Source organism: Oncorhynchus gorbuscha, unplaced genomic scaffold (assembly GCF_021184085.1).
Source record: "Oncorhynchus gorbuscha isolate QuinsamMale2020 ecotype Even-year unplaced genomic scaffold, OgorEven_v1.0 Un_scaffold_6391, whole genome shotgun sequence".
Classification (NCBI taxonomy): Eukaryota; Metazoa; Chordata; class Actinopteri; order Salmoniformes; family Salmonidae; genus Oncorhynchus; species Oncorhynchus gorbuscha.
Genome location: NW_025749996.1, coordinates 1 through 21,374, shown reverse-complemented (window position 1 = coordinate 21,374; position 21,374 = coordinate 1). Strand labels below are relative to the sequence as shown.

The window sequence follows — 21,374 nt, the reverse complement described above, 5'->3', positions numbered from 1 at the left end:
CACCTTATGTTGGGGACAAGAAAAGGCCACTCTAAAATGTGCAGTTTTGTCACACAACACAATGCCACAGAGGTCTCAAGTTTTGAGGGAGCGTGCAATTGGCATGCTGACTGCAGGAATGTCCACCAGAGCTGTTGCCAGATAATTAAAAATTAATTTCTCTACCATAAGCCACCTCCAATATCATTTTAGAGTTTGTCAGTACATCCAAATGGCCTCACAACTGCAGACCACTTGTAACGACGACAGCCCAGGACCTCCATATCCGGCTTCTTCACCTGCGGGATTGTCTAAGACCAGTCAACCCTGACAGCTGATGAAACTGTGGGTTTATACAACCAAAGAATTTCTCCACAAACTGTCAGAAGCCATCTCAGGGAAGCTCATCTGTGTGCTCGTCGTCCTCACCAGGGTCTTGACCTGACTGCAGTTTGGCTTCATAACTGACTTCAGTGGGCAAATGCTCACCTTTGATGGCTATTGGCACACTGGAGAAGTGTGCTTTTCACAGATGAATCCCGGTTTCAACTGTACCGGGCAGATGGTAAATAATGTGTATGGCGATGTGTGGGGAGCGATTTGCTGATGTCAACGTTGTGAACAGAGTGCCCCGTGGTGGTGGGGTTATGGTATGGACAGGCATAAGCTACGGACAACGAACACAATTACATTTTATCGATGAAAATTTGAATGCACAAAGATACCGTGATGAGATCCTGAGGCACATTGTCGTGCCATTCATCCACTGCCATCACCTCATGTTTCAGCATGACAATGCACAGCCCCATGTCGCAAGGGTCTGTACACAATTCCTGGAAGCTGAAAATGTCCCAGTTCTTCCATGGCCTGCATACTCACAGACATGTCACCCATTGAGCATGTTTGGGATGCTCTGGATCGACGTGTACCACAGCATGTTCCAGTTTCCGCCAATATCCAGCAACTTCGCACAGGCATTGACAAAGAGTGGGCAACCTTACACAGGCCACAATCAACAGCCTGATCAACTCTATGTGAAGGAGACGCTGCATGAGGCAAATTTGCATGAGGCAAATTATTGTCACAACAGATACTGACTGGTTTTCTGATGCATGCCCCTCCTTTTTCTTTAAGGTATCTGTGACCAACAGATGCATATCTATATTCCCAGTCATGTGCATTCCATAGATTAGGGCCTAATGAATTTATTTAAATGGACTGGTTTCCTTATATGAACTGTAACTCAGTACAATCTTTGAAATTGTTGCATGTTGTGTTTACATGTTTGTTCCCTGTACCTTATCATCATCCTTGCCTGTCTATATGTGACTTAAAAAAGACAATAATGATGGACAAAATGTATTGAAATCAATTGGGTATTAAATGGAATGTTCTTTGGGGCCTTGTTTGTGCAGGAGGGAGTGGTACTGGGAGCAGACACACGGGCCACCTCCGGTGAAGTGGTGGCTGATAAGATGTGCGCCAAGATCCACTACATCTCCCCCAATATATAGTGAGTAGGCCTACACCTGTTTTAAGGGATAGTCAATGTGTGACTTATGTTTAGAATGGAATTGAATGTCATGTGTGTAAGAGAGAAGTGAAGAGAAGTGGGAGAGTAGTGATAAAAATGGAGGCTGTCCCTTTTATTTGAGATATCCATGCCCGCACATCCATTGTTCTCCTGTCCCCTCTCTCCTGTCTACTCCCTCTCTCAGCTGCTGTGGTGCAGGAACTGCAGCGGATACAGAGAAGACGACCGACCTGCTCTCCTCCAACCTCACCATCTTTTCTATGAACAGCGGCAGGAACCCACGTGTCGTGATGGCAGTAAACATACTGCAGGACATGCTATTCAGGTGTGTGTGTGCGCGTGTGTGTATCTTTACCACTCTCCATTACAGCGGTGGTTAATTAATTAATTAATCCACAAAGCAATGGATGAAAGGACTGACCATCTGCGAGGTGAGTTGTTATAATATTTTTTACCATGGCCTAGATTCAATCAGATCAGTGTTAACCTGCGATAACCAACAATCACATTTCGCTGTTTTTATTCAGGCGATGTCAGAGGTTTAACTGCGCTGGAGCTGACGATTCGGTGAGCGGCTGCTCGTGTGCTTATTGTCACAAAGCCACGCCATTTGCGTTACAAGTTCAGAACGAGAAAGTGTAGGCTCTGTAGAACTAATGACGCTCAAATTGGAAATCATTCAACTAAATAATGAGGATTTCTATCAGCCTAATCGAGGTGTAGATTACGTCACACATTCCGATGTTTGAACCTGTAACACGGCTGCATGGAATTTCTACTGCGACTCTGTGCATCCTATGGCAATGCCGGCGATAGGTATAATGTCGGCGATAGGTATAATGTCGGAGATAGGTATAATGTCGGAGATAGGTATAATGCCGGAGATAGGTATAATGTCGGAGATAGGTATAATGCCGGCGATAGGTATAATGCCGGCGATAGGTATAATGCCGGAGATGGGTATAATGCTGGCGATAGGTATAATGTCGGAGATAGGTATAATGTCGGAGATAGGTATAATGCTGGCGATAGGTATAATGTCGGAGATAGGTATAATGTCGGAGATAGGTATAATGTCGGAGATAGGTATAATGTCGGAGATAGGTATAATGTCGGAGATAGGTATAATGTCGGCGATAATAGGTATAACGCCGGCAAACCACTTCTGGGTTTGACCGCTCCAACGCAGTTACACCTCCGACATTGCCTAAACAAAAGCTATGCTATGCTGTTGTCGGTTATCGCTGGTTAAAGCTGAACTGACTGAATCTAGGCCCATGTTTTGAGGCTATTCCAGTGTTTGTTTACAATTACTTCTATTTTGGGTTCTGATAGGGGTACGACAGTTGAACTAATAAGCCCATGAGGCATTTATAAGTTACACTCTTCAATAATCAATGGGTATATATCATTCATTTAAAAGTCCAAAAATTGATGTAGCAATCGCAGATTGCCCATTTAAACATGACTGTCTGTTGAAAAACTCACCTCAACCAACTCTATAGGCGCTCCAATGTAACAGCCTTTCATATCAGATAAATTTGATTCAAAATAGAAATTCTTGTTTGTTAATAATCTATCTGATAATTCTCTCATAGGTACCGGGGCCAGATAGGGGCCAGTCTAATCCTAGGAGGGGTGGACTGCAACGGCAATCACCTCTACACAGTGGGGCCCTATGGGAGCATAGACAATGTGCCATACCTTGCAATGGGTGAGGGACTGCTACTGTGTCAAGCATACATAAGCATACACCCATATACTGTTATTGTTTGGGCCATTATTAGTTGATTAATCAACTAGTCATGAATAATCTATAAATGATTACATTTAGTTGATTCATATTTGTGTTTTACTTTGAATTGTGTTTTGTGTAGGGTCTGGTGATTTGGCTGCTTTGGGGATTCTGGAGGACAGGTTCAAACCTAATATGGAGGTTTGTGACTTTTCCTTAGGCAGGCTAGAAATTGTCATACATTTAGTTCATATGCTATCGCGTCGACAGAGTTCAAGTCTCAAGAGTTAAGTCATTGGACTCGCCATAAAGAATGCATGAGATTTGTTTACATTAATCTGGATGTATTGCAGTCCTACCTCCCCCATCCCAGTCCTTCATTCACTCCCCATTCCTGTGACCTACTAGATGGAGGAGGCTAAGGAACTGGTCCGGGGATGCCATTCACTCTGGCATCATGAGTGACCTGGGCTCAGGAAACAACATAGATATCTGTGTCATCACTAAACAGGGGGTGGACTACATCAGGTCGTACCAGGAGTCAGAGTACAAAGACAAGAGGTAAATGATGTCACCATCCTCAGATTCTGCTTCAAGTATTAGTCTAGAAAACAGTGTTTCATTTCTCTCTCTTTCTCTCATTCCCACTCTCTCTCTCACCCTCTCTCATTCAGGCAGAAGAGATACAAGTATGGTCCAGGTACAACATCTATTTTGACAGAGAAAATAGTCCCTGGAGGTAGTGCAGGAGACAGTCCAGCGGATGGATACCGCCTGAACCTGACCACTCAGAAACGACAAAGAGAGGCTGGAGACAGTCACACAGAGGCTAATCACAATATTCGGACATAAAAGAAATGAATAAAAGACACCTAATAATGACAAGACTTGACTACAAGATGACACTACAATGAAAAGCCATAAAAACCTTGTGACATAAAGATCTTAGTTGAATGAACTGTAGGCAGCGATACATTTTGAACAGGTATAAAATACCTAAGCTAGTGGGTGAAATATTGGAAAGTGATTGATTGAATAAAACGTCTACATTATTTTTCATGAAAATGTGTTTTGAGTTTTCCCTCCTCACTTTTAGCTTTCCCTTTTAGCACAGTTCTCACATCATCTTCATTTTGGTGTGTTTTTAATCAGCTTGCCATGGTTCACCAATGAAGAATATACCTGCTACTACCTTCCAGGGGATTTCGATATTTTAAATGTTTCAAATTGTGAAACGTAATACACCATAATGTTAACCACATGAAACCTCCTAACAGGTAAGTCTCCATATTTACTGACGACGATGCCACAAATAATGCTCAGCGATTGGCCAAATGGGTGATACATTTACACTTAATTTACTGTATATTGTTGTGATATATTATGGCAAAACTTCCAAGACTATGAACACTTGTTTATTAGTATGACTATAGGCTTGGCTAGGCTGGGCTATTGTCAAATACACATTAGCCTATAGGATGCTGTGTTGGTAACTTTACGATCACGAATGAGAAGTTACCTTTAAACCCTTTTGTTTCGTGTGCATTGTAAGGAAAGACATTTCCTTGATGCAACCGAGCGAAGTAAGGCTGTATTTTTACTTTAAAATTTAATGAAGAGAGCCTATATTGTTATATGTGAGCCTACATTCGTATATTTGATTGAATCAGTATGGCCCTTTTCGATGTAAGTGGTTATAAATCCCACTCGGAACTTCGTGGGCAGATTATTGGAACAGGAGTAGGGGCATTTTATCGACCGACCGAATCAGAAGTTTTCTGTTCCTGTTGGAGTGGATGTGAGTATCCTATTCATTTTTAATAAGAAATATTGGAAATTGTATTGCATGCCATTTAAAAAATGGAATATCAATGCATCAATTAGTCTTCGTATTAGTTTGTTAAAGGAGACCGTGATCTGGGGTATGTGCCAAAATCAATTTTAAGCTTCTTTCAATTTGCACGTAGTTTCTGTTTCTTCTGCGATGCTTATGGAAGTGAACTATTCATGTGTGAAGTGAACTATAGAATTACGCAAGGTTCAATGGAGAAGCACAACTCACCAAACACAGTTTTACGCACGCCACGCACAACCATACATGTGCACGCACGCTCCAGAAAAGATGCTGACTAAAGCTGCTGTCTCACTCATTTTTAAACGGTTGGATCAATCTATTTCTCAGTTCCCTCCTATATTGCTCTCCTTCTCTCTAGCCCTCAGGGTTCCTCAAGTCATGCAGCCGTGAAGGTGGTGTGTCCATAGATCTGAACCATGGTACTACTACCCTGGCTTTTACATTCCGCCATGGTGTCATTGTGGCTGTGGACTCGAGGGCCTCAGCTGGCAGCTACATTGGTAAACGTCATATTCCATAAGGTTTAGCTTTCCTTGAAAACCAAAACCACTTCACCCCATCAGCCCTGCGGAGTCTTGAGTGCATGTGGTTCAGATTTATAATTTAAGAAAATTAGCTTTAATCTCTTGTGTTCATCCGACAACACCTATACACAGTAATACACCAGTAATAGCATATATACTTCATATATGACATTTAGCAGACAGTTTTATGCAAAGTGATTTACAGTCATGCGTGCATACATTTTACATATGGGTGGTCCCGGGAATAGAACCCACTACCCTGGCGTTAAAACCACCATGCTCTACCATCTAAGCTATAAAGGATCTATTAAATACTACTGTTACTTCTATAACTGCCCACTGTATTGTGAGTACTAAACCAAATCTACAAGGGGTGTTTGTAAGCTCATCCATTTTTGATGTGATTTACCTTGGAAGGTTGATGTGGATTAGCCTTGAGTTGGTCCATTTAGAGTTCTGTTCCAGAAGCAGTCGTGAGACACATCCGACACCGCCAGATGCAGAATGCATCTCGTTCCCCCGACATCTATAACCAAACATAAAGCAACCATTCTAACCCTGTTGCCGTGTCTTTGTCTTTCCCTGCAGCGTCAAAGGAGGCTAACAAGGTGATAGAGATCAACCCTTACCTGCTGGGGACTATGTCTGGTAGTGCTGCTGACTGCCAGTACTGGGAAAGACTGCTGGCTAAGGAGTGCAGGTCTGCTGGAGCTTGTCCTGTGGGATTGAGTCCCGCCATACAGTTACACGGTGTTAATATCACAGTCATCAATGCCTGTCTGTGTAAGTCAGGTTTATAGGCATGGGTTGACGAAGAGAACATTTACCAATCAATCTCCTTACACTCACAACAAATGCACGAGACATAAAGTAATGACCTTACAACCATATCAGTATCAACCAGTGACTTTGTGGTTACCATCTAATTAGGTTTTGTCCATAATGCTGATCTAGACTCATTTCTCCCTATCTTAGTCTTCTTGGTCTGCTTTCAAGCCATATTAATGCCTTGACCCTTAGGCATCTGGGGTGTTAAACAATGGGAGGTAAACCAGTGTTAGCACTCTTGACCGCCTTGTCTCATACAGTGACTGACCCTCCATCTCTTTTGTGTCTCAGGTCAAATAAACTCGGAGGAACAAACAGAGGATCTCAGTGTCTGCAGCCCTAAGCTGCTGTGTAACATGATGCTGGGCTACAGGGGCATGGGCCCTCCTCCATGGGCAGCATGATCATTGGCTGGGACACATACAGGGTGGGTGGGAGTGAAGAGTGGTATGTGCGTGTGTGTGTGTGTGTGTGTGTGTGTGTGTGTGTGTGTGTGTGTGTGTGTGTGTGTGTGTGTGTGTGTGTGTGTGTGTGTGTGTGTGTGTGTGTGTGTGTGTGTGTGTGTGTGTGTGTGTGCGAGCCTGCATGTGTATTAGAAGGCCTCCGTTTTCATCCTTATTATACCCAACATGTTTGAGTGCCTTCAATTGTCACGTCTGTTGATGAGTTTCAATTTATTTGTGTCTTGCTGTCCAGGGCCCTGGTTTGTACTATGTGGATGACAACGCCACACGTCTTTCTGGCCGCATGTTCTCTACTGGTTGTGGTAGCAGCTATGCGTACGGAGTGATTGACAGCGGCTACCGTGAGGACATGACGGTAGAGGAGGCGTACGAGCTGGGCCGCCGCGGTATCACCCACGCCACACACAGAGACGCCTACTCCGGAGGAGTGGTCAACCGTGAGTGACCTTGTTCTAAACCTATACTCATTCTGTGACTATTTTGATTTGATTTGACTTGACTTAGTAATTTCTTGTGTGACCATTTGTTGTGTAAATTCCAGGTGTGAATCCCATGTAAAGAGGTTAGAACTAAATGTTCAATTATAATCAAATCAAATCAAATTTATTTATATAGCCCTTCGTACATCAGCTGATATCTCAAAGTGCTGTACAGAAAACCCAGCCTAAAACCCCAAACAGCAAACAATGCAGGTGTAAAGCACGGTGGCTAGAAAACTCCTAGAAAGGCACAAACCTAGGAAGAAACCTAGAGAGGAACCGGGCTATGTGGGTGGCCAGTCAGTCCTCTCTGGCTGTGCCGGGTAGAGATTGTAACAGAACATGACCAAGATGTTCAAATGTTCATAAATGACCAGCATGGTCAAATAATAATAAGGCAGAACAGTTGAAACTGGAGCAGCAGCACAGTCAGGTGGACTGGGGACAGCAAGGAGCCATCATGTCAGGTAGTCCCGGGGCACGGTCCTAGGGCTCAGGTCCTCCGAGAGAGAGAAAGAAAGAGAGAATTAGAGAGAGCATATGGGGGTGGCCAGTCCTCTTCTGGCTGTGCCGGGTGGAGATTATAACAGAACGTGGCCAAGATGTTCAAATGTTCATAAATGACCAGCATGGTTGAATAATAGTAAGGCAGAACAGTTGAAACTGGAGCAGGAGCATGGCCAGGTGGACTGGGGACAGCAAGGAGTCCTCATGTCAGGTAGTCCTGGGACATGGTCCTAGGGCCCAGGCCAGTCCTCCAGGTGGAGACAGCAAGGAGTCAAAGAAAGGTCCTCCGAGAGAGAGAAAGAAAGAGAATTAGAGAACGCACACTTAGATTCACACAGGACACCTGAATAGACAGAGAGTACCCAGATAAACAAACTGACCCTAGCCCCGACACATAAACTACTGCAGCATAAATACTGGAGGCTGAGACAGGAGGGGTCAGGAGACACTGTGGCCCCATCCGAGGACACCCGGACAGGCCAAACAGGAAGGATATAACCTCACCCACTTTGCCAAAGCACAGCCCCTACACCACTAGAGGGAAATCTTTCAACCACCAACTTACCATCCTGAGACAAGGCCGAGTATAGCCCACAAAGATCTCCGACACCGTACAACCCAAGGGGGGAACCCAGACAGGCCGACCACAACAGTGAATCAACCCACCCAGGTGACGCACTCCCCCCAGGGACGGCACGAGAGAGCCCCAGCAAGCCAGTGACTCAGCCCCCCCGTAACAGGTTAGAGGCAAAGAATCCCAGTGAAAAGAGGGGATTACCATTTATTATATATGCTGAAGCCAAAGGAAAGAAAAATAAAATGTAAACAATAGCTTTAAATTAATGTATGCATTTTTAAATGCATGTATGTGTAACTGTCTGTGTGTTTGTCCAGGTACCACATGCAGGAGGACGGCTGGATAAAGGTGTGTGTAAAGAAGACGTTTCAGAGCTGATCCACCGCTACAGGAAAGGCATGTACCCTGATCCCAGATCAGTTTCCACACCCACACAGACACACTGTGTTCTTCTCTCAACTGATCCTAACACTGCTCCAAATAAAGACGGTTTTCAAACTGTATACTCTGGCCTCTTGGTTAACCTGAGATCTTACATGCCTAACAATGTTTATGTCAAGTAAATTGTCACGGGCCTCTCGAGTGGTGCAGTGGTCTAAGGTACTGCATCTACATCGCAGTGCTGGCTGTGCCACTAGAGATCCTGGTTCAAGTTCAGGCTCTGTCGCAGCTGGCCGTTACCGGGAAACCCATCAGGCGGTGCACAATTGGCCCAGCGTCATCCGGGTTAGGGGAGGGTTTGGCCGGACAGGATGTCCTTGTCCCAACGCGCTCTATAGCGAGTCCTGTCGCGGGCTGGGTGCTGACACAGTTGCCAGATGTAGGGTTTTCTCTGATACATTGGTGCGGCTGGCATCTGGGTTAAGCAGGCAATGTGGCTTGGTTGTGTTTTGGAGGACGCACAGCTCTCAATCTTCGCCTCTCCTGAGTCCGTACGGGAGTTGCAGTGATGGGACAAAACTGTAACTACAAATTGGATATCATGAAACTGGGGAGAAAAAAGGTTTTAAAAAAACATTTGGCACAACTTGTTGTATCTGTTACCAGTCTGAGTTGAATGTACAGTATATGACTAGATTTTTTCTTAAGGGGGCCGGAACATAATTACAAATAATTTTTAAACTGCAAATTGACCAGACATACTGTATATTTGACTATAACATAATAATTTCAGACCACATACACTGAGTTCAGAAAACATCATAACGCCTGCTCTTTCCACGACAGACTGGCCAGGTGAAAGCTATGATCACTTATTGAGGCCATGTGTTAAATCCACTTTAGTGTGGATCAGTGTCGATCCAGTGTAGATGAAGGGGAGGAGACAGGTTAAAGAATCATTTTTAAGCCTTAAAACAATTGAGACATGGATTGTGTATGTGCCATTCATAGGGTGAATGGGCAAGACAAAATATTTAGTTGCCTTTGAATGGGGTATGATAGTAGGTGCAAGGCACACCTGTTTGTGTCACACCTGTTTGTGTCACACCTGTTTGTGTCACACCTGTTTGTGTCACACCTGTTTGTGTCACACCTGTTTGTGTCAACTGCAATGCCGCTGGGTTGTTCTTGTATCCCGCTTGTATCAAGTAGGTCCACCACCCAAAGGACATCCAGGAAACTTGACACAACTGTGGGAAGCATTGGAGTCAATATGGGCCAGCATCCTTGTGGAACGCTTTCGACATCTTGTAGAGTCCATTCCCCGATGAATATATGTCTTTTTTTCTTGCAACTCAATATTAGGAAGGTGTTCCTAGATTTTTGTACCCTCAGTGTATCTATATTTATGCGTGGGAATACTTTGGAACAGATTTCCCAAATTAGAATCACTTGGAGCTGATTTGCTGGTGTTTTTCAAGTATTTTATGTCCAAAAAAGACCCACCAGTTGGGGAACGCTGGTATATGAGAATCGACCAGTTGTTTCCCAGTGCCAGTCATACAAACCTGGATTTGTATTTTCTCTGTAGTCTGTTGAGACTTGTGAAATACACGTTAAATAAATTGGGACTTGACAACTTTGTGACTTGAAGAGGTTTAGTCAAGTATTTTAGCACGCAAAAGGGTCAAATAACATAACCTCATAACCAACGATTGAAGGAGTAAGTCAAGTCCTTATCGTCCTGTCAAGCGTAAAACAAACTGTTTCCTGAAACACAAGTACAGTACATGTCACAAACCAGTCGGATGTGTTCGCCCAGTTGCTTTTGGTTGGCACCATTCTGTAAATGTCCACCTTAGTGTAGGAGTTCACTGTACAAATCAAACATTACAAACACAATGTGCCATCAAAGGAAGCTTTTAATTAATGTGATGAATTTGCCATAACATCTGAAGTAGCCTATTTCTCCCATATTATGTTCATTGTCTCAGCTTGATAAACGAGTCACTGTGGATATGAATAGTGGAATCGTGTGTGCAGTCATTACATGGGGAGTATACTGTAGGTCCCAACATGTTATGATAAAAAGTTAATTACATCCCTTATAGCAACTACATTCCATAAAAGTCTACCAACATCGATGTCATCTGTTGCCAGGCAGGATTCTGTGCAACAGGTCTTGGTGAATACCCTATGATAGGCTATTCAATTTCAGCATGGAAGAGGACAGAAGTACTGCTACAGCTGCTCTGTTCTCCTTGGCAGTTTATTGATCAATAAATATCATTGATTCATGTGAGTTCACTTACAGTTGAAGTCAGAAGTTTACATAATATATTTAAACTCAGTTTTTCACAATTCCTGACATTTAATCAGAGTAAAAAGTCCCTGTTTTAGGTCAGTTAGGATCCCCACTTTAAGAATGTGAAATGTCAGAATAATAGTAGAGAGAATGACTTATTTCAACGTTTATTTCTTTCATCACATTCCCAGTGGGTCAGAAATATACAAACACTCAATTAGTATTTGGTAGCATGGCATTTAAATTGTTTAACTTGGGTCGAATGTTTTGGCTAACTGAGTTAGTGTAACAGGATTCTTCTGATGAAGGAGAGGCGGACCAAAATGCAGCGTGGTTATTTTGATACATCTTTAATAAAGATGAAACTAGAACAATATACAAAAACAAGCACCGTGAACAACCAAAACAGCCCTATCTGGTGTAACAAAGACAGGAAAAATCACCCACAAAACCCAACACCAAACAGGCTACCTAAATATTGTTCCCAATCAGAGACAATGACTAACACCTGCCTCTGATTGAGAACTATATCAGGCCCAAACACAGAAACAGACAAACAAGACATCCAACATAGAATGCCCACTCAGATCACACCCTGACCAAACAAAACATAGAAACATACAAAGCAAACTATGGTCAGGGTGTGACAGTTAGGTTTGTAGGCCTCCTTGCACACGCCTTTTCAGTTCTGCCCACAAATATTCTGTAGGATTGTCACGTTCTGACCTTAGTTCCTTGTTTATGTCTTTATTTTAGTTGGTCAGGGCGTGAGTAGTATCCTGTAACACAGTAGTTACATGGGGAGTATAGTATAGTATAGGTCCCAGTGTGTTATAGAGTAGTTACATGGGGAGTATAGTATAGTATAGGTCCCAGTGTGTTATACAGTAGTTACATGGGGAGTATAGTATAGGCCCCAGTGTGTTATACAGTAGTTACATGGGGAGTATAGTATAGTATAGGTCCCAGTGTGTTATACAGTAGTTACATGGGGAGTATAGTATAGTATAGGTCCCAGTGTGTTATACAGTAGTTACATGGGGAGTATAGTATAGTATAGGTCCCAGTGTGTTATACAGTAGTTATATGGGAGTATAGTATAGGTCCCAGTGTGTTATACAGTAGTTACATGGGGAGTATAGTATAGGTCCCAGTGTGTTATACAGTAGTTACATGGGGAGTATAGTATAGTATAGGTCCCAGTGTGTTATAGAGTAGTTACATGTGGAGTGTAGTATAGTATAGGTCCCAGTGTGTTATAGTTACATGGGGAGTGTAGTATAGTATAGGTCCCAGTGTGTTATAGAGTAGTTACATGGGGAGTATAGTATAGTATAGGTCCCAGTGTGTTATACAGTAGTTACATGAGATATATAGTCCCAGTGTGTTATACAGTAGTTACATGGGGATTATAGCATAGGTCCCTGTGTGTTATACAGTAGTTACATGGGAGTATAGTATATAGGTCCCAGTGTGTTATACAGTAGTTACATGTGAGTATAGTATAGTATAGTATAGGCCCCAGTGTGTTATACAGTAGTTACATGGGGAGTATAGTATAGGTCCCAGTGTGTTATACAGTAGTTACATGGGAGTATAGTATAGGTCCCAGTGTGTTATACAGTAGTTACATGGGAGTATAGTATAGGTCCCAGTGTGTTATAAGCAGTAGTTACATGGGAGTGTAGTATAGTATAGGTCCCAGTGTGTTATAGAGTAGTTACATGGGAGTGTAGTATAGTATAGGTCCCAGTGTGTTATAGAGCAGTTACATGGGGAGTATATATAGTATAGGTCCCAGTGTGTTATACAGTAGTTACATGGGGAGTATAGTATAGTATAGGTCCCAGTGTGTTATACAGTAGTTACATGGGGAGAGTATAGTATAGTATCCCAGTGTGTTATACAGTAGTTACATGGGGAGTATAGTATAGGTCCCAGTGTGTTATACAGTAGTTACATGGGGTAGTATAGGTCCCAGTGTAAGTTATACAGTAGTTACATGGGAAGTTTAGTATAGGTCCCAGTGTGTTATACAGTAGTTACATGGGGAGTGTAGTATAGTATAGGTCCCAGTGTGTTATAGAGTAGTTACATGTGGAGTGTAGTATAGTATAGGTCCCAGTGTGTTATAGTTACATGGGGAGTAGTTAGTATAGGTCCCAGTGGGGAGTACATGGGGAGTAGTAGTAGGTCCCAGTGTGTTATACGGTAGTTACCCATGGGTAGTTACATGGGGAGTATAGTATAGGTCCCAGTGTGTTATACAGTAGTTACATGGGGATTATAGTATAGGTCCCTGTGTGTTATACAGTAGTTACATGGGGAGTATAGTATAGTATAGGTCCCAGTGTGTTATACAGTAGTTACATGGGGAGTATAGTATAGTATAGTATAGTGGGGAGTGTGTCCCAGTGTGTTATACAGTAGTTACATGGGAGTATAGTATAGGTCCCAGTGTGTTATACAGTAGTTACATGGGGAGTATAGTATAGGGTCCCAGTGTGTTATACAGTAGTTACATGGGAGGTATAGTATAGGTCCCAGTGTGGTATACAGCAGTAGTTACATGGGAGTGGTATAGTATAGGTCCCAGTGTGTTATAGAGTAGTTACATGGGGGACATAGTATAGTGATAGTCCCAGTGGTTATACAGTAGTTACATGGGGAGTATAGTATAGGTCCAGTGTGTTATACAGTAGTTACATGGGGAGAGAAGAGAACCGGTGTGTTATACAGTAGTTACATGGGGAGTATAGTATAGGTCCCAGTGTGTTATACAGTAGTTACATGGGGAGTATAGTATAGGTCCCAGTGTGTTATACAGTAGTTACATGGGGAGTATAGTATAGGTCCCAGTGTGTTATACAGTAGTTACATGGGGAGTGTAGTATAGTATAGGTCCCAGTGTGTTATAGAGTAGTTACATGGGGAGTGTAGTATAGTATAGGTCCCAGTGTGTTATAGAGTAGTTACATGGGGAGTATAGTATAGTATAGGTCCCAGTGTGTTATACAGTAGTTACATGGGGAGTATAGTATAGTATAGGTCCCAGTGTGTTATACAGTAGTTACATGGGAAGTTTAGTATAGGTCCCAGTGTGTTATACAGTAGTTACATGGGGAGTATAGTATAGTATAGGTCCCAGTGTGTTATACAGTAGTTACATGGGGAGTATAGTATAGGTCCCAGTGTGTTATACAGTAGTTACATGGGGAGTATAGTATAGGTCCCAGTGTGTTATACAGTAGTTACATGGGGAGTATAGTATAGGTCCCAGTGTGTTATACAGTAGTTACATGGGGAGTATAGTATAGGTCCCAGTGTGTTATACAGTAGTTACATGGGAAGTTTAGTATAGGTCCCAGTGTGTTATACAGTAGTTACATGGGGAGTGTAGTATAGTATAGGTCCCAGTGTGTTATAGAGTAGTTACATGGGGAGTGTAGTATAGTATAGGTCCCAGTGTGTTATAGAGTAGTTACATGGGGAGTATAGTATAGTATAGGTCCCAGTGTGTTATACAGTAGTTACATGGGGAGTATAGTATAGTATAGGTCCCAGTGTGTTATACAGTAGTTACATGGGGATTATAGTATAGGTCCCTGTGTGTTATACAGTAGTTACATGGGGAGTATAGTATAGTATAGGTCCCAGTGTGTTATACAGTAGTTACATGGGGAGTATAGTATAGTATAGTATAGGCCCCAGTGTGTTATACAGTAGTTACATGGGGAGTATAGTATAGGTCCCAGTGTGTTATACAGTAGTTACATGGGGAGTATAGTATAGGTCCCAGTGTGTTATACAGTAGTTACATGGGGAGTATAGTATAGGTCCCAGTGTGTTATACAGTAGTTACATGGGGAGTGTAGTATAGTATAGAGTCCCAGTGTGTTATAGGTAGTTACATGGGAGTATAGTATAGTATAGGTCCCAGTGTGTTATACAGTAGTTACATGGGGAGTATAGTATAGGTCCCAGTGTGTTATACAGTAGTTACATGGGAAGTTTAGTATAGGTCCCAGTGTGTTATACAGTAGTTACATGGGGAGTATAGTATAGTATCGGTCCCAGTGTGTTATACAGTAGTTACATGGGAGTATAGTATAGGTCCCAGTGTGTTATACAGCAGTTACATGGGGAGTATATATAGGTCCCAGTGTGTTATACAATGTAGTTACATGGGGGTATAGTATAGGTCCCAGTGTTATACAGTAGTTACATGGGAGTATAGTATAGGTCCCAGTGTGTTATACAGTAGTTACATGGGGAGTATAGTATAGGTCCCAATGGGTTGTTATAAAGAGAATGCATGAATGAAGAGAATGAAAACCAGCAGTGATTTATCCTAATCTGTACCATATGGTAATGTTTTCAGGACAAAATATACAGTGTAGAGATTTTATGTCTCCTTTTTTAAGAAATTTATTCAAATATTTATATTTGACATTTTAGTTCATCAGACGCTGTTACCCAGAGAAATTTACAGGAGCAATAGGGGTTAAGTGTCTTGCTTAAGGGCACAGACAGATTTTTTCCTTGTCGGCTAGTGGCCCTACACTAGCCGACTAACCCACTAACCTACCTGCCACCCCAGCATCTTTCATACAGATCATCAAAATATATATTACTTCTTCTTAAACCCATATACAAAATGATATTTGTTTCACTTCAAATCCTTTGCTGTTTAGAACATATCTTACTGCAAACATTATTAAAAGGCAGAGTATGACACTTGATTCAAATTTTGTAGACTTTATTGAAAAGTGTAAGAGAATTATGACAGAAGGCATGAATTTGGTCTCTAATTTGTGGTTTTGCTGCTTCATTATCTATCTCTTAAATGGATCAAATTTGCCATGCTGTTTTCTGGACTTGCATTAGATTTGGGTCGATCACTGCTTTGTGTGGAGACCTACACATGTGCAGCTACACACACAAAGTGATTCATTTTTTCCGGTTTACAGCAATATCTTAAATGTGGTCGCTTTGAAGGCTTCTCGGTTAAAAGAAAATCAAACAAATGTATGTTTTATTTGTAGAATAATTTAAGTTCAAATCTTAATTTAACATCTCACAACAATGATTCTAGTATACCTGTAAGAATGAGATAAACCTCAGTGGCAATATAACATTTAACAATTAAAAACACATAACAATACTCTAAAAAGCCAAACCATAGATTAAATGAAAGTAGAACTGTTCAAATGAAATCACCAAATAATATTTTTGACAGCAGATTTTTGTCGTTGATGTATGGATCTGTGTTTACAGTGTGTGTGTGTCACAGGAGGCTTCTGAAGGGGAGGACAGCTCATAATAATGGCTGTAACGGAGTAGATCAAACCATGTGTTTGATGTATTTGGTACCATTCCACTCATTCCACTCTAGCAATTACCACAAGCCCGCTCTACCCAATTAAGGTGACACCAACCTCCTGTGTTGTGTGTGTGTGTGTGTGTGCAATTATAAGTGTGTTATGTTCTTGAGAAGTTCCTCTTCAACACCTTCCTGAAACACATAAGAAGAGAGAGGTCACACACACACATAAACACAGTATACACAGTCAGACTGTGTACCAGTGGTTGGTTGTATCAGTTTGCTCATTAATACGAGGGGACCTTAAGTGACTTACTCTGATGTTACAGAAGTGCAGAGGTCTCTCAAGTCATCTGGGCAGCTCTCCAGAGTTGTCAGAGTCAGTGTCGGAAGCTAAAAACAGAAATTAAACCCCAATATTAGAAAAAAAGACTGATTGAAAGATCATCCATGAGTTCAGGTTCATTCTCAAGTTCCTAACGCATGGTTCACAGTAAATGCATGGTTCACAGTAAATGCATGGCTCACAGTAAATGCATGGTTCACAGTAAATGCATGGTTCACAGTAAAATGCATGGTTCACAGTAAATGCATGGTTCACAGTAAATGCATGTTCACAGTAAATGCATGGTTCACAGTAAATGCATGGTTCAGTAAATGCATGGTTCACAGTAAATACATGGTTCACAGTAAATACATGGTTCACAGTAAATACATGGTTCACAGTAAATACATGGTTCACAGTAAATGCATGGTTCACAGTAAATGCATGGTTCACAGTAAATGCATGGTTCACAGTAAATACATGGTTCACAGTAAATGCATGGTTCACAGTAAATGCATGGTTCACAGTAAATGCATGGTTCAGTAAATGCATGGTTCACAGTAAATGCATGGTTCACAGTAAATGCATGGTTCACAGTAAATGCATGGTTCACAGTAAATACATGGTTCACAGTAAATGCATGGTTCACAGTAAATGCATGGTTCACAGTAAATGCATGTTTCACAGTAAATGCATGGTTCACAGTAAATGCATGGTTCACAGTAAATGCATGGTTCACAGTAAATGCATGGTTCACAGTAAATGCATGGTTCACAGTAAATGCATGGTTCACAGTAAATGCATAGTTCACAGTACATGCATGGTTCACAGTAAATACATGGTTCACAGTAAATGCATGGTTCACAGTAAATGCATGGTTCACAGTAAATGCATGGTTCACAGTAAATGCATGGTTCACAGTAAATGCATGGTTCACAGTAATGCATGGTTCACAGTAAATACATGGTTCACAGTAAATGCATGGTTCACAGTAAATGCATGTTCACAGTAAATGCATGGTCTCACAGTAAAATGCATGGTTCACAGTAAATGCATGGTTCACAGTAAATACATGGTTCACAGTAAATGCATGGTTCACAGTAAATGCATGTTCACAGTAAATGCATGGTTCACAGTAAATGCATGGTTCACAGTAAATGCATGGTTCACAGTAAATACATGGTTCACAGTAAATGCATGGTTCACAGTAAATGCATGGTTCACAGTAAATGCATGGTTCACAGTAAATGCATGGTTCACAGTAAATGCATGGTTCACAGTAAATGCATGGTTCACAGTAAATGCATGGTTCACAGTAAATGCATGGTTCACAGTAATGCATGGTTCACAGTAAATGCATGGTTCACAGTAAATGCATGGTTCACAGTAAATGCATGGTTCACAGTAAATGCATGGTTCACAGTAAATACATGGTTCACAGAAATGCATGGTTCACAGTAAATGCATGGTTCACAGTAAATGCATGGTTCACAGTAAATACATGGTTCACAGTAAATACATGGTTCACAGTAAATGCATGGTTCACAGTAAATGCATGGTTCACAGTAAATACATGGTTCACAGTAAATGCATGGTTCACAGTAAATGCATGGTTCAGTAAATACATGGTTCACAGTAAATGCATGGTTCACAGTAAATGCATGTTCACAGTAAATGCATGGTTCACAGTAAATGCATGGTTCACAGTAAATGCATGGTTCACAGTAAATGCATGGTTCACAGTAAATGCATGTTCACAGTAAATACATGGTTCACAGTAAATGCATGGTTCACAGTAAATGCATGGTTCACAGTAAATGCATGGTTCACAGTAAATGCATTATTCACAGTAAATGCATGGTTCACAGTAAATGCATGGTTCACAGTAAATGCATGGTTCACAGTAAATGCATGGTTCACAGTAAATGCATGGTTCACAGTAAATGCAGCCATATTAACTAGGTAGCTACATCAATTGACATCTAAGTTTGAACCAGCATTAGAATCTACATGGAAAGAGACACAGCCACACTCTAAAAATGGATATCATACAGTCCAACACAACACAAATCAGTGATCTTTTCAAAATAGAGAACAACATGAAGGAAGGCACTTACTGCTGGCTTCTGAAACAAAGCCTGAAACACAGAGATGAACGTGATGTTATTATTGACTCTGACAGCTTGGTTTGGTGGAATAAGAGAGCATCAGTTTGAGAGTATTCTGAATCCTGCATCTCTACTGCATATCCTACCTGCAGACATCACATACAACATTCCTTTTATTTACATGAATCAGATCCAATCAAACATTCCTCTACCATCACTAACTACAACACTTGATTGTAAACTACTTCTAAGCTAACTAAAACACTGGTTGATAATATCTAAGATGACAATGTCGCCACATAGGAAAAAATAAAAGGGTCGTTCTCTCCTCACTCACCTTCTTGCTCCCTCTTCCAAAATGACTAATTCCAACAACAACAGCAACGATGACCAGGAGGAGAGCCACCACCCCTACAATGATGGGGACAATGTTGGCGCATCTGTAATCATCAGAACAGAGCATTCAGACTATAGTACTAGATGGTACATTTTCATAAAAATGAACTCTAAGCAGCATCCTTGTCACAATGTCAATAAAAGGTCAGGAGGTCAAGAGAACATGCAGTCAGAAAGGTAACGCCCCTAAACAGATGAGTGAACTTAGAATTAAGAATATTGGGCACATTCAGTAGGAAGGTTTGGGTATAGTGTATATTTGAATCTCTCCTCTTACCCTGGTCAGGGCAGAACCCTGGATGAAGTCATCCTTGATACCCTTGACTTGAACCACACACTGATACTTGTTGTTCTTCCTGTCCTCAGGCTACGCCACTGTCAGTGGGAGCTTTTCGGAAGGTTCCATCATGGTTGGGGGAGAGTCTCTCCATACTCCACATCTTCATGATCTTGTCCGTCTTTCTGCCAGGACACCATGACATCACTGGGGGTAGAAACCTGTCACAGCAGGTCACTGAGGAGGGTTCCTTTTTCTGAACAGAGACACGGAGGAGAGACTGGAGAGAAGGGATGGGGGAGGGAATAAACAGAGGGAATAGTCAGACACGGAGATGAGAGAGAAAAATGACAGAGCGGGTGGCAGAAAAAAAGGGAATATGAGTTCAAAAGAAGAGGGTGGAAACAAAGAGAGAGAGCGCAGTGTAGAAAATGGAGAGGGGAAGGGAGACAGACGGATGGGAGAGAAAAGAGATGGGAGAGAAAAGAGATGGGAGAGAAAATAACAGAGAGCATTGTGGACAAGGTTAATGAAAAAAACTATTCAATTACAAATGATTAAGATAATAATAAAAGTAACATTTTATATGACTTAAAATACAATACATTATGATATTATAGTAAAACATCACAGAGTACATCATGTCATGTGTCTCTGTACCTGTCCTCATCAGAGTGCTCTTCCATAGTCCACATACTTCTTCAGCCACTCAATGCAGATCTGGGTGTAGTGTTTTTTGTCTGCTCATTTGCAGCCATGGTTACTGTCCCACTTTTGTTTGGTGATGACTGCCTGTGGCGTTGGGGCGATCCATTTGGTTGTTTTCAGGTCAAATGCTATGAAATCCTCTCCATCATATCCATGCTGATCAAACCCCTCTGTGGCTCCAGACTCATCATCCCACTCACATCCAAACATATTCTGGACAATGTGCACACCTGAGAGGAAGAGAGTGGAAGAGAGAGAGAGAGACAGAGAAGGATCAACTCTGTGCATTCTTCTGGCTGCTCTCCAGATTCAGTCTGACGGTGAGACCTCCGTTATCATTTATTATTAGTTCTTTAAACAGAAAACAAAACGATTTAACCAGACCGTAATAAAAACAGAAAGAGAACCAGCTCAGAACCCTACTGTGTGATGATGTCACACCTTCACCACAGAGACAGAGGAAGTTACAGTAATGGGTGGCAGATCGCCTACAGTGCGGCAGGTTAAGAGTGTTGGACCAGGAACCGAAAGATTGCTAGTTCAAAACCCTGAGCTGACCTGGTGAAAAATCTGTCTATCTGCTCTTGAGCAAGACACTTAACCCTAATTGCTCCAGGGTAGCTATCAATGGCTGAACCCTGGCTCTGACTCAGGGGGAGTGCAAAAAACGTATTTCCATTTCACACGACATAAATATAAGCATCCCATTTGACCTTTTAATGTGGAGACTCGGTGTGTGTGTGAATCTCGTCTACACAAGCTTATGTTGGGTAGTGTAACACTAGTTACACTACGGTATTCCCAGGTGGTCTCCCGTCCCAGTACTAACCAGGCCCGACCCACAACAGTGGGCTTGGAAGAGGCAAAGGTTGAGTCATGCACCCTCAGAAAACATGGTACGCCTACTTCTTACCCCGGATGTCAGCCGCACCAATGTGTCAGAGGGAACACTGTTCGACTGAAACACGAGGTCAGCTTGCACGGGGCCAATTGTGCACTGTCCTATGGGGCTCCCGGTCACGGCCGGTTGGGACACTGGGATCGAACCCCAGGCTGCAGTGGCGCCTCA

General features: G+C 42.0%; 3 pseudogenes; 2 read left to right on the top strand and 1 right to left on the bottom strand.

Moving 5' to 3' along the window:
• Positions 1-1,356: 1,356 nt before the first annotated feature.
• LOC124029444 lies at positions 1,357-4,313 on the top strand (annotated as a pseudogene).
• A 606-nt stretch (positions 4,314-4,919) lies between these two features.
• Positions 4,920-9,045, top strand: LOC124029443 (annotated as a pseudogene).
• Positions 9,046-16,186: 7,141 nt separating this feature from the next.
• On the bottom strand, positions 16,187-20,608 carry LOC124029445 (annotated as a pseudogene).
• Between the last annotated feature and the right edge of the window lie 766 nt (positions 20,609-21,374).